At 44.3% G+C, this 12,134-nt stretch overlaps 1 protein-coding gene across 3 annotated transcripts in view; it reads left to right on the forward strand.

Moving 5' to 3' along the window:
• Positions 1 to 8,270: 8,270 nt before the first annotated feature.
• The window catches only part of LOC109473224 (angiopoietin-related protein 1-like), a 7,330-nt gene continuing 3,466 nt past the window's right edge, over positions 8,271 to 12,134 (forward strand). Inside the window, exon 1 of one of the 3 annotated variants that reach the window (XM_019773099.1) lies at positions 8,271 to 8,341. The gene's annotated coding sequence lies outside the window, so the exon portion shown is untranslated. The remainder of the gene's footprint in view (positions 8,342 to 12,134) is intronic. The other 2 variants (XM_019773098.1, XM_019773100.1) reach the window with 2 other exon arrangements.

The raw sequence follows: 12,134 nt of genomic DNA on the forward strand, positions 1-12,134 counted from the left end.
CAGAGTTTTTTTTTCAGCTTTCCATTTAACAAGAGACTGGGAAGTTAACTGTTAATGTGTTTCCTTACAGAATTGCTCACTGTTGAGACCGAGGGCCAAACCGAGAAGCCAGACAATAAAGACGGCCAGCAAACTCACACCGACCCGGTTCCACCGGCCGTAAACACGCGCCAAAATTACTTTTCCGACTGTTCTGAGATCCACACAGCCAAAAATGGGTACGGTGGTGTATCTGATGGAGTTTACAAAATACTACCTGTAGGTCTGACCAGCCCGATCTCTGTATACTGTGATCAGACCACAGATGGGGGAGGGTGGACAGTCATACAGAGGAGGTTTGACGGGTCTGTCGACTTTAACCGACCTTATGACGCCTTTAGGTACGGGTTTGGGTCAGCCAATGGGGAGCAGTGGTTGGGTTTGGAGAACATGTACCGTTTGACCAATCAGCACACGTATACTTTGTACGTACAGTTGGAAGATTGGAATCGTGCGGTCAAGTACGCCAAGTATTCGTCATTCTCGGTGGGAAGTAGTCCCAACTATTGCCTTTACGTAAGTGGGTACAGTGGGTCCGCTGGGGATGGGTTCTACGTATCAGACTCTGGTGCCTACCTATCGGGTCAGGCCTTCAGTGCTAGGGATGTAGACCGTGATACAATGTCCAGCGAGTCCTGTGCTGGTGGCCGGGGTAGCTACACGGGAGGGTGGTGGTACAGGTCCTGCACTAATTCTGCCCTGAACGGCCCGTACCTGCGCCCCTCTGACTATACCGGTACCAGTGGCTATGGTATCTCTTGGTACCCGTTTGGAGGCTCCTATTGGAGCTATCTGAAAAAGTCCAAAATGATGGTCCGTCCTGCCAACTTCAAAACGTAAGTTGCCGGACACTAACCCAGCTGACAGGTCGAGGATTCAAATTGTTTGATAAGCATCACCCCCACTCACTCTACATCCATTTTTTTTAATCGGTGACATCTTTAAACCTACTTATTTGGTAATCTCGGACTTTCGTTAGAGGAAATTTACACATACATAGTATTTCATACATAATCATACTCAGAGAGTTGAAGACCTACATTTATATAGTTCAACTTCCAGCGTTTTCTACCGTATATCATTTCGATACTTATATTTTTTTCATACAGCCCAGTCTCTAACTCTATAATGAAATTTATTTTCAAGAATGTCCTTTAGTGTAGAGTATGGACGGCCTCTTCCCATCTTCACTTCAGGAGACCAAAGAAGCAGTTTTCCACCTGGTTCGCCATGCCGAGTAACATGGCCGGCTAGACTTAACCTACGGCGCTTAACTACTGTAGAGATTGGTGGAAGGGAGCCGTAGACTTGTTTATTAGTTGTAAATCCCCACCAAGGTTTGTTCTGTATGACCTGTAGCATCTTGGTGAAGGCGCCATCCAGCTTCCTGACCTGTGAAACATTCATAGTCCACGACTCGCAGCCGGATAACAAAAGTGAAACAACACAAGCTTGAAACACTTTGGTTTTTGTTTCCTCCCTGACCCGTCATTTCCAGACTCTTTGGAGAGAATGTATGGCACTCCATGCCTGCCCAATTCTAACCTCCATGTCATGTTTTGAATCTGTATATCCCACCAAATATCTGAAGTCAGTGACCCTTTCAATTGTAGATCCGTCAGAAGCACAGAGCTGTTCCGAGATTGTGCTATTTAAATAAAAGAATTTAGTTTTTTAAGCATTACGATACAGTCCAATGGCTTGACATGCAGTTTCAACTCTGTAGAGCAGATCTTGTAGAAGTTGTATTGTGTCCTCGAGAAGAGCAATATCATCCACGAAATCAAGGTCAGGGAGGGTCTCTTGATCTGCCGGGTAGCGACCACTACGACGGTGATGCAGGGTGAGGCCATCAGTTTCTGTGATGGCTAACCGTAATGAATAGTCTTAACATATAATAAATAAGGATGGGGCAAGGGGGTCACCCAGTAGAACACCAGTATTAATGTAATAATTAAAGCTAAAAGGGAAATATTGCCTATACAGGCATCTTCATCTAGTCAATATATAACTACACACACCACTTAAGAAGCTCATCATACTCTCAATTGACAATTTTATCTTGATTGTTATTAACTAGGAATCTAGATTGCTTTTGTTTGTTTGTTTATTGAGATCTCCATTAGAATGGTAAATTCCATACAATTCTTCCTGGATTCCAGCAATGTAAAAAAAAATAACATCAATAATTACTTTTAGCAATAATTATAAAAAATAAAACATACAAATTATGCTAAAAATAATGACAAACTTTAAACCAAATAAGCATACAGAAATAAAAGTGCATTGGACATCAGAGGTCAAATAATAGACATAATATGTCTGAAATACAAGTAATAATTGATGTATTTTTAAATAAATGAAAAATTGAAGTAATAAAACAGTGAACAAATATTTGACACAAATAATAACAAAAATATAAAAAACAAATGAACCAATCTATATGCAACAAAATGTAATTCCTTTAAATTCAGTGATTAAATAAATAACTACAAAAGAAGAGGGCTCGTAAATCGATACTAGATTGCTAGACATCTGATTTTGCTTTTGTTCAGAAAAAATGAAATATGCAAGATGCATTCATGTTGTGTTTGAAGCTATAAGTATGAGATCGTCATTCTTTCTAAACCCCTTGATGTATGGTACCCTAGAAGTTTTGTCATGTTTAAAACATTCCCTGTCAGCCTGTATGAGGGTTAGAGCACAATAAAAAGACATTCGATGATGCAGTGCTTGTTTTTGTTTTCTTCTTCATTCCATATAGCAGATTGTTATAGGTTATTTTACAGTAACTAAAATGTATTTTTAAGCAATACCATACCTAACCGCTAGGGTGGTTTTGAAAAACGTCTTCATCGTAAAATAATTGGGATCGTCTAAAATGGTTAAGGGTGTTTCCTTGTCTTTTGCATATATGAACAGTATAACCTGCTCAAGGCGACCAGAGGACAGGTGGTCTCCTTGAAGAGGATCCCCTCACAACATGACTGAGACATAAATGTTTTAAGGTGAAGTTGGTTTAATGTCAAATGCTGTAAGCATCTTAATTTCTGTCGTAAATGTAAGTGGGGAGGGTGGCACATGGAACAATTTACATCGAACAAAAGAATCAACACGATCAAAAATGGTGTGGTCGTCATGGGCAGGTTGGACCTTGAGCAGACACAACTCACGGCGGTCACGGTCGACCGTGTTGGCCAGGTAGTCACCTTGGACAAGTTGCTTAATTCTTGCACGGAAAGGAAGAACGGAGAAAAAGCAGTCACCATGGCAAGGTCTCTTTGGCAGGTAAAATTATTGATTCTATTATTGAGATACATGTATTATTTTTCTACCAATTACGTATATAGTAACAATTATTGAAAATTAACAAAAGAGCCCTTCCTGTTTTTTTTTCTCTGTCGTCTAAACTGAGATATACATACAGGTTTATGAAAAAGATCAATGTAATAATAAAGACTGGGTCGATCTGTTGTTTTCAATATTTATGGTTCTAAACGTCCTCTTAAAAGCTAATTAAACTGAGGTCTCACTCTATGATCTCGTGTAAGTGGCACCAGACTAATGCTAGAATTAATCCAACAATCCAGTGCAATAAATTTCTTCATTTTTTTCTAAATATCTAAACCTTTTTCAAGACATGGCAATGGCACCCTCAAGGTTTTTCAATCTATTTCTAAAAAGCCATGTGTTTGCGTTTGCACGTACAGCAGACAAACTTATTCTCACCTTGTTTAAGTGAGCAAATTCTTGTCACGTACCTTCTTCAAGTACACAAGATCGGTGGAGTGGCAGAATTCGAACTCGGGAACTCTTGGTTCCGAGCCGAACGCTTTGTCGCTGCGCTACAAAAACATGGCCCCACAACATCAAAATTATATGTTTTCAGTTGAGTCATGATGGAATTGCTATGGCTTTAACTGTTATATATTTATGGAATAGAAAAAATAATTATTTGACCTACAATGGTTCGCTGTTGCATGAAGGGGAGGAAATGAGCCACAGACGCCCCCTTGCGGAGCATCAGTCTAACTACATTCCCGAACACGAAGAAGAAGTACAGCGCTGTTCCGGTGCTTGTAATGTCGGTTCCTGGTTCGTCGTTATCAGGGTTTGCACCTGTCTTTAACGATCAATAATTAAAGTCTATTAACCATGCCAAGGAGCTTTAAATAGATATGATCATTAGTACATTCAAAAACAGATTTCGTATCATTATTATGGTTTAGAAAAAGTTAAAAGGCAGCATTTCATAGCCTGTGTGCCATCCTATTTGTATGCCGGTGCTTTTATCCCCCCCCTTAAATTTCTTAGGGAGGAGTATACGTATGGGAGCCCCGGCATACAAATAGGATGGCACCCAGGCTAAACATGTCAAACAAGAAGTCGGAAAATTCAGACTTTGAGTTCCGGAAAGCCTTTTGTTTTCTTAGATTGTAGAAACTATGAGCGGATCTTTATGATATTTGGTAGGTAATTTGTTCTATTTGGTAACTGATCCCGCCATACCAGCGTATGGCGTGATCGTGTAGTGAGAATGCCGTGTTAGCCGGATCGTGCACGCCGGGACAACATGGACCAGGCGCCGCAGACCGCCCCCAGCATTCACGCACCGCGGGCCGCCTGTCGCAAACGCCAATAAACAAACAGAAGTTTCAACTATCACCTGTTATTGACAGATATTCTACTTCAACTTTGCAGTTAGGCCCGATTTACACGTGCATGCATCTTTTTTTTTTCTGTGGCACCTCCAGTAGGTGCCACAGGAAAACCGCCGCGCGGCGACGCGCGTCTATGGCGGAGGTTGTTTACATGCTAACAAAATCTGTCGCACAGAACGCGCAGTGCGGCGCCGAGCGCGCGCGCGCGTCGTTTTCCGCCCAACAGATATAAACGACGCACGTGTAAATCGGGCCTTAGTTTAGTCTATGTTGGCAGATGTTGTTCTGATCGATTGCTAACTATTGAAAGAATCCTGTTAATAGTGAAAAATTGCACAATTAACAGGATGGTCCTGTCCATGGTGGGAAAATTGTTGTTTTTTTTTGGACAGAATGGTCCTGTCAATAGCGAATGTTTCCCCACTATTGACAGGATGGTCCTGTTGATAGTGCAAATGTTTCACTATTGACAGCATAGAGCAGATTTTCCACTATTGTCAGGATGTCCTGACAATAGCCTGAGGCATCCATGACTAAACGTATACGTAATGCTAAGAATTTAACTTAATTTGTATTCGGCGACGAAACTTTGCACAAATCCTTTATATATAATTACTACATTTCTTCTCACTAAGTCAGAACCACCATAATTGAGGTAAGCTCTACGCACTGGCGATGGCTAAACTGGTGTAACAGTGGGGGGTTTATAGGCGTTACCAACTGACCCGGCCGATGGGTCTAGACCTTTTCTGCCGAGTGGTTAGAGCGTCGGAGTTTGCAGCTGGTGCTCGGGGACTATTTATGTACTGTCTGTGGGGAGGGATAATGTTAAGGACTGTTCTTGTACTGTCTAAGAGGAGGGGCAACGCTGGAGACTGTTCATGTACTGTCTGAGGGAAGGGACAACGCTGGGGACTGTTCATGTACTGTCTGTGCTGTCTAAGGGGAGGGACAACGCTGGGGGGATATCCGTGTACTGTCTGAGGGGAGGGACAACGCTGGGGAATATTCGTGTACTATCTAAGGGGAGGGACAACGCTGGGGAATATTCGTGTACTGTCTGAGGGGAGGGACAACGCTGGGGACTGTTCGTGTACTGTCTGAGGGAGGGGCATCGATGGGGACTGTTCATCTACTGTGTGAGGAGAGGGACAACGCTGGGAATATTCATGTACTGTCTGTGGGGAGGGATGATGTTAAGGACTGTTCATGTGCTAAGGGGAAGGACAGCGCTAGGGACTATTCAAGTGCTGTCTGTGGGGAGGGGTAATATAATTAAGTTCTGTTCATGTTCTCGACCGCGGATAATGTGGACGAGTAATCAGCAAACAAGCCAACAAAAAAAGAAACCTGGAACAAAGAAACAAACTGGGCTTCTCCTTTAACATCTTAACCCCTTGTATCTATAATTAACCAAATTAACCTCTATTATTGATCTTTTTGACACCCCCCACAGCACAAGGGTTGGGTGGGAGAGGGGGGTGATGCAATAGCCTAGGTTGCAATTTGAACTATCAAAAAAAAAACAGAAAGAAAAAAGGGAACTATAAAACACTGTAATCCCTATCTAAGCATTCTCTGGAAGTCAGAACTCCCACGCCGACCCTGGGAGTTCTGGCAAAGAGTGCCGCTCCAGGGATGTCGAATTCGGAAGATTCGAGGACGAATCTGCAGCTGCATCATACAACTGCAGAAAGTCTGGATCTAAGGCAAGGGGACGTCCCAGAAAGACGTGGGCAGACCTAGAGATCTATTGTATAGTTTAAATGACGCCCTGACTAGGTATGACATACCTATAACAGACTCAAGACTAGCTTTAGGCCACCAACTTCCCCTCCCCACGACACCCAGACGGTAGACGTGGACAGATAATCAAGTAAAGTAGTTGAGTGGTGTTGTTGGAGTTGTTGAAGAGCGCACGATGTTCCACTCTTTCTTTAGTTACATGTAACACGTCAGCCGTAGCGAAGCCGTGTTGCACAAGTTTAGCTACTAGAAGCTACTAGCTACTAAAAGGCATTAGGCTACCTGAAAAGGCAGGTGATTCGCCACAGCATGCTGAGGACGAGTAACAACAACATATCACGTGTTTGAAAGTCATATTTAAACGGGGGGGGGGTTCAAGCAAGCTGAAAAGTTCAATGGAAAATCCGGTATAAAATATTTGTAACGTTCTGGTATTTATTTTTACTTTCATGAAAAATCGAGGTATTATTTGGGGGCGTGTCTGTCTGTCAGTGCCTGTGCCTGTGTCTGTGTGTGTGTGTGTGTGTGTGTTTGTGTGTGTGTGTCTTTGTGTGTGTATTCCGCAAATTTGTAGTCAGCATAACTTTAGAACGCCTTCATGGATTGTGATGATATTAGGTGTGTTGGTAGGTAAGACGAAGGACCGAATACTCCCGTCCTATCCGAGCGACGTCCCTAGCCGAAGCTAGGTACTCATTTCCACCTTAGTGAAGGGAGGAAAGTCGTGTAAAGTGCCTTTCTCAAAAGCACAGGATCGGTGAGAAGGTGGGGTTCACACCCGTGACCTCTGAGGACTGTGAGCCTAACGCGCTTCCGATTGCGGCACACGACCCCACGGATAAGGGAGACATGTCCAGAACCCCCCCCCCACCCCCACACCACACACACATACATAGCACAAGTGTTGGGTGGTAGGGGGGTGGTGCAATAGCCTAGGTTGCAATTTGAACTATCCAGCAAAACTGAAAAAAGGGGAACTAAAAAAAACTGTAATCCCTATCTAAGCATTCTCTGAGAGGAAATATAGGCCACAAGGGGCCACCATCATGTAGGATTGAGTTGGATGCAAACGCGAATGGAGGCATCTCCTTCAGGGGCTTGCGTGCCTTCTTGGATTTACTGATTTTCCTAGTATAATGATAAATAAAACCGGAAATGTGTGTACATTTAATGTTTAAAACATCTCCGCGCATAGACCCCGGTCATTTTGCCTCTGTCTTGAGCCTCTGTCCTCGTACCCCCACCACCGCCCAATATACAACACACATATCTTAACCCGAACAGAGGTCAAAGTGACGAGTGATCTGATATTGTCATGAAGCGTAAACAGGCCCAGGACATACGCTTCACTATACTGCCCAAGTCACACGGAACTGTTTTGATCACAAATGAAATGGTATACGATACTTCAAAACTTTGTCTGCAAATCCTCTTTGCCACGAACGCATGACTATGATTTACGCTTTGGTAAACTTCGTGCCAAGATGTACCAGATGTACCAGAGAACTTCGTGCTTTACGCCTTGGTTACACTTCGTGTCAAGATGCTCGTACCTGAAAACTTCGTGCTTTACGCTTTGGTAAACTTCGTGCCAAGATGTACCTGAAAACTTCATGATTTACGCTTTGGTAAACTTCGTGCCGAGATGTACCAGATGTACCAGAGAACTTCGTGCTTTACGCTTTGGTGGACTTCGTGCCAAGATGCTCGTACCTGAAAACGTCATGATTGACGCTTTGGTAAACTTCGTGCCAAGATGTACCTGTTACTGGCAGGCTGGGAGACTATAAAAGCGGGATCACTTTAACACCACAAGTAGACTGCGGGCTTCGTTGCTTCAGATCAATGATCTGTTGTCGACACAACAAAGGCGCTTCAGAAACATTGTGACAAAGGTGAGATACGAAGACTATCATACTCTGTACATTACATTTTGTTTGTGATTTAAAAAAAAATGCTAATGACAGCACAGTTACATGTAATAGCATAATTTAGCATTGCTTTTGATTTTGCTTTAAAAACAATCATTTCAAGTCTGAAATGCGACTTTAGGTATTTGGTTCATTTAGGTAAATATATTGTCAAAGCTACCAGACCCCATGGAAATTGTGACCAAGATATGGGCACCGGGGCATTTGGAAATCGTTGGGTTTATAGGAATTATGGAATTCCATATTCCATATTTAAATTACGGGGCTAGCACGGCCGGGTACTGGAGGTCAACTTGCCACAATTCTTTAAGGTGAGGACGAGTGAGTGAGTGGGCTCCTGGATTTTTTAACCGACGGTTAAAATAAACAGGGGTCACTTCGACAAAAATACACCGTAGCCTAATTGGGATATCACCGAACTTTTCCCTCTCGGTATCTGCCAGTGGCCTGGGCAGCCAAGCCTCCACCAGGCCTTTCTACGGGAATACAGATCGTAGAATTCGGCAACAAATATAAAGAGGGTTAAATTGGCCAAGGGAGTCCGGCCGCGGGGATGTAGTTGTTTCCCTCCGAAGCCTGTCAAACCTACAAGGCGGCCAAACTCTCCTGGCAAATTCGTCTATATATAGCCAGCGTAGTTAGTCTAGTAGAGACTAAGTCCAGCCTTGTTAGCTTTGATCTACTGCTAATGCCGTTATCCGGCTGACAGGGTTAGCGACGTTAGGAGCGGAGCAAAGCTAACAAGCCGGACTCAGGGCTATAGTATGCCGGCTATTTTTTTTTTTACATCGCAGATTAATGCTATACAAAATTTCCCAAAAAGCAAATAGACCAAAGCTAACAAGGCTGGTATCTGGGCTAGTCCGCCAACCGAACGGGCCACTTTTTCATTTCATAAGCGGGCCAGACTCTACGGTACGGCGCGGGCGTTAACGTTCATGGCTTCAATAGAATAATTCGAACGCGTTTCACCCTAATGTAACCGCCCTTATGCGCCGAATCTAATGGGGCCGATACCTCGGGCAATACGGAATATCCCGTGTTGTATTCTGTATTCGTATCATATCATTACCGAACCGCAAAAACTTTCGATGACGGTTTTTCGGGCCGGGCCGTACACGTACTTTACGGTACAGTACGGTGAGGCCCAAGCTTCTGCGACTTCCATAGAATAATTCGAACGCGGTTCGCTCGACAGGATTCGGACGTTGGACTTGATGTTTTTGCATTTTTTGTGAGTTTGGGACACCAAATTTTGGCTTATTTCGGCTTATTTGACGTCAATCAAATACTACACGATATATTCCACATCGCCCTCGGCCCCGGCCCTTTCGCGAGTCGTTTCGCACTTCGGCATACAGCAAAATTTCCCCGGATACCTCCGGAACACCCCAGGACCCTACACAGTGTAGCGCCACTGTGGGGAAGAGCGAGATACAAGGTCTATCATACTCTCATTACATTTTGTGATGCTAATGACAGCACAGTTAATGGCATAATTAAGCATTGGTCTTGACTTTGATTCAAAAACACTTTTTTTTAAGTCTGAAATACGAATTACTAGTAGGTATTTGGTTAATTTAGGTAAATATATTGTCAAAGCTACCTGACCCCATGGAAATTGTGACCAAGATATGGCCGGGGCATTTAGAAATCGTTGGGTTTGATAGGAATTATGGAATTCCATATTTCAATTACGGGGCTCGCACGGCCGGATACTGGAGGTCAACTTGTCACGCTTCCTTAATGCTTAGGTCACAATTCAAGAAAGGGGCCCGCTCGGCGCGTGTTCGGCGTGTTTTTTGGCACTACCGAACGGGATCTCGACGGAGACCGGCGGGCTTCCCGACGGCTGCCGGCCTATTTTTGGCCCCGCGCGGTCGCCGAATTGATTTTAACTCAGAGTTAAAATCACTTGGTGGTAAGAAACAACAAGGTGGTAAGAAAAATGGGGTAATATGGGACATATGTAAACTCCTTGTTCAGACTACGTCGCACAGTTCAACACGCGTGTGTTACACAGTGTACTTGTGTGTCAGAATGCCAATGGGCAGTGGAAAACAGCCGAGACGATAGCCCGGCATATATGTACTTCAGAACAGTGATATTGTGTTGCATGTGGGCTACCCTTAAGGGAAACTCCAAGGATCGGTAGCTGTTCCCAGTCGCCAGGAAACGTAGGCTCTGGATAGAATTAAACAGAAGTGTTACATACAGACTGGACTGTAATATCTAAATTTGCTGTAATTATATAACATTATGGATACATTGAAATGTGTCAAGATGTAGAGGGCATCCATCAAAAAAGCACTTGCTCCGGACTTTTCTCGATGGATGGGCCTACACATTGTAGGGGGTCGTGAAACATCTATTTAAAGTCGCAATGATGGCAGGCAGTGTAGCGCTTATATATGTATACCGGCTTACAAACACGACGGGATCCCGCCAGGGACGCGCCAGGATCCTCCCTGGACCCCGCCAGGGACCTGACAGCTACCCGGCCGAACCGTAAGAGCCGGTCGGATCAAGACGGGAGACTGACCGGGCACCGGGCGGGTCCCTGACAGAAACCGGCCGCCAAGGGGACAAAAGTTTATGAATATTAATTAGAAGCCGCCGGCCGGAGCACAACCAGGCCCCGACGGGAATCCGTAAAGGAACATTTAATTGTGACCCTGACAGTGGGCGCACGCTCGGCGTCATGACGCCGGCCGGCGTCCATACCGAGGACATGCCGAACGGGCGCCGTTTCAAATGTGACCTAAGCATAAGGCGAGGACGAGTGAGTGAGAGGGCTCCTGGATTTTTTTTAACCGACGATTAAATGAACACGCGTCACTTCGACAAAAATACACCGTAGCCTAATCGGGATATCACCGAACTTTTCCCTCTCGGTATCTGCCAGTAGCCAAGCCTCCACCAGGCCTTTCTACGGGAATACGGATCGTAGAATTCGGCAACAAATATAAAGAGGGTTAAATTGGCCAAGGGAGTCCGGCCGCGGGGATGTAGTTGTTTCCCTCTGAAGCGATGGTGTTTCGGGCCGGGACGTAAACGTGCTTTACGGTACCGTGCGGTACGTACGGCCCAAGCTTTCGCGACTTTCATAGAATAATTCGAACGCGGTTCGCCCGAAAAGATTTGGACGTTGCAATTGATGTTTTTGCATTTTTTGTGAGTTTAGGACACCAAATTTCGGCTTATTTGACGTCAATAAAATACTACACGTTATATTCCACATTGTCCTCGGCCCCGGCCCTTTCGCGAGTCGTTTCGCACTTCGGCATGGAACAAAATTCCCCCGGATACCGCCATAAAACCCTAGGACCTATACAGGGTAGCGCCACTGTGGGACAGAGCGAAGGAAATCTTTAATGCCCAAACGAGTCTTGATTATGACCTCAGCAGCCGATGTTGTCCCGACTTCATAGCCCATTCAGGGCTCACACTTACGGGCTCCGGAGTAATTGTGATCTTAGCATGATCAATCATTTGGTTATTAAATAAAAGTGCACTCTTGTTGCATCTTGAGGATTATTTTCTGACTCTTAAATCGTGCCCCGTGGTTCTTGATTCAATTTTGGGTTGAAATGATATGTTGATTGTCTCGTATTATTCATGAATGTATCTGTATGGTTGCATTGATTATGCAATCTCTCAATCTTCAAAACACAAAAGTACCTGGGCAGCTGCAGGATCCTTTTAAGTCTTGTGTTTAGGACAGCTTAAAGTAAGTAGGAAATACCCGTACAAATAT

Source organism: Branchiostoma belcheri, unplaced genomic scaffold (genome assembly GCF_001625305.1).
Source record: "Branchiostoma belcheri isolate BF01 breed outbred unplaced genomic scaffold, Haploidv18h27 scaffold295, whole genome shotgun sequence".
NCBI classification, from domain to species: Eukaryota; Metazoa; Chordata; class Leptocardii; order Amphioxiformes; family Branchiostomatidae; genus Branchiostoma; species Branchiostoma belcheri.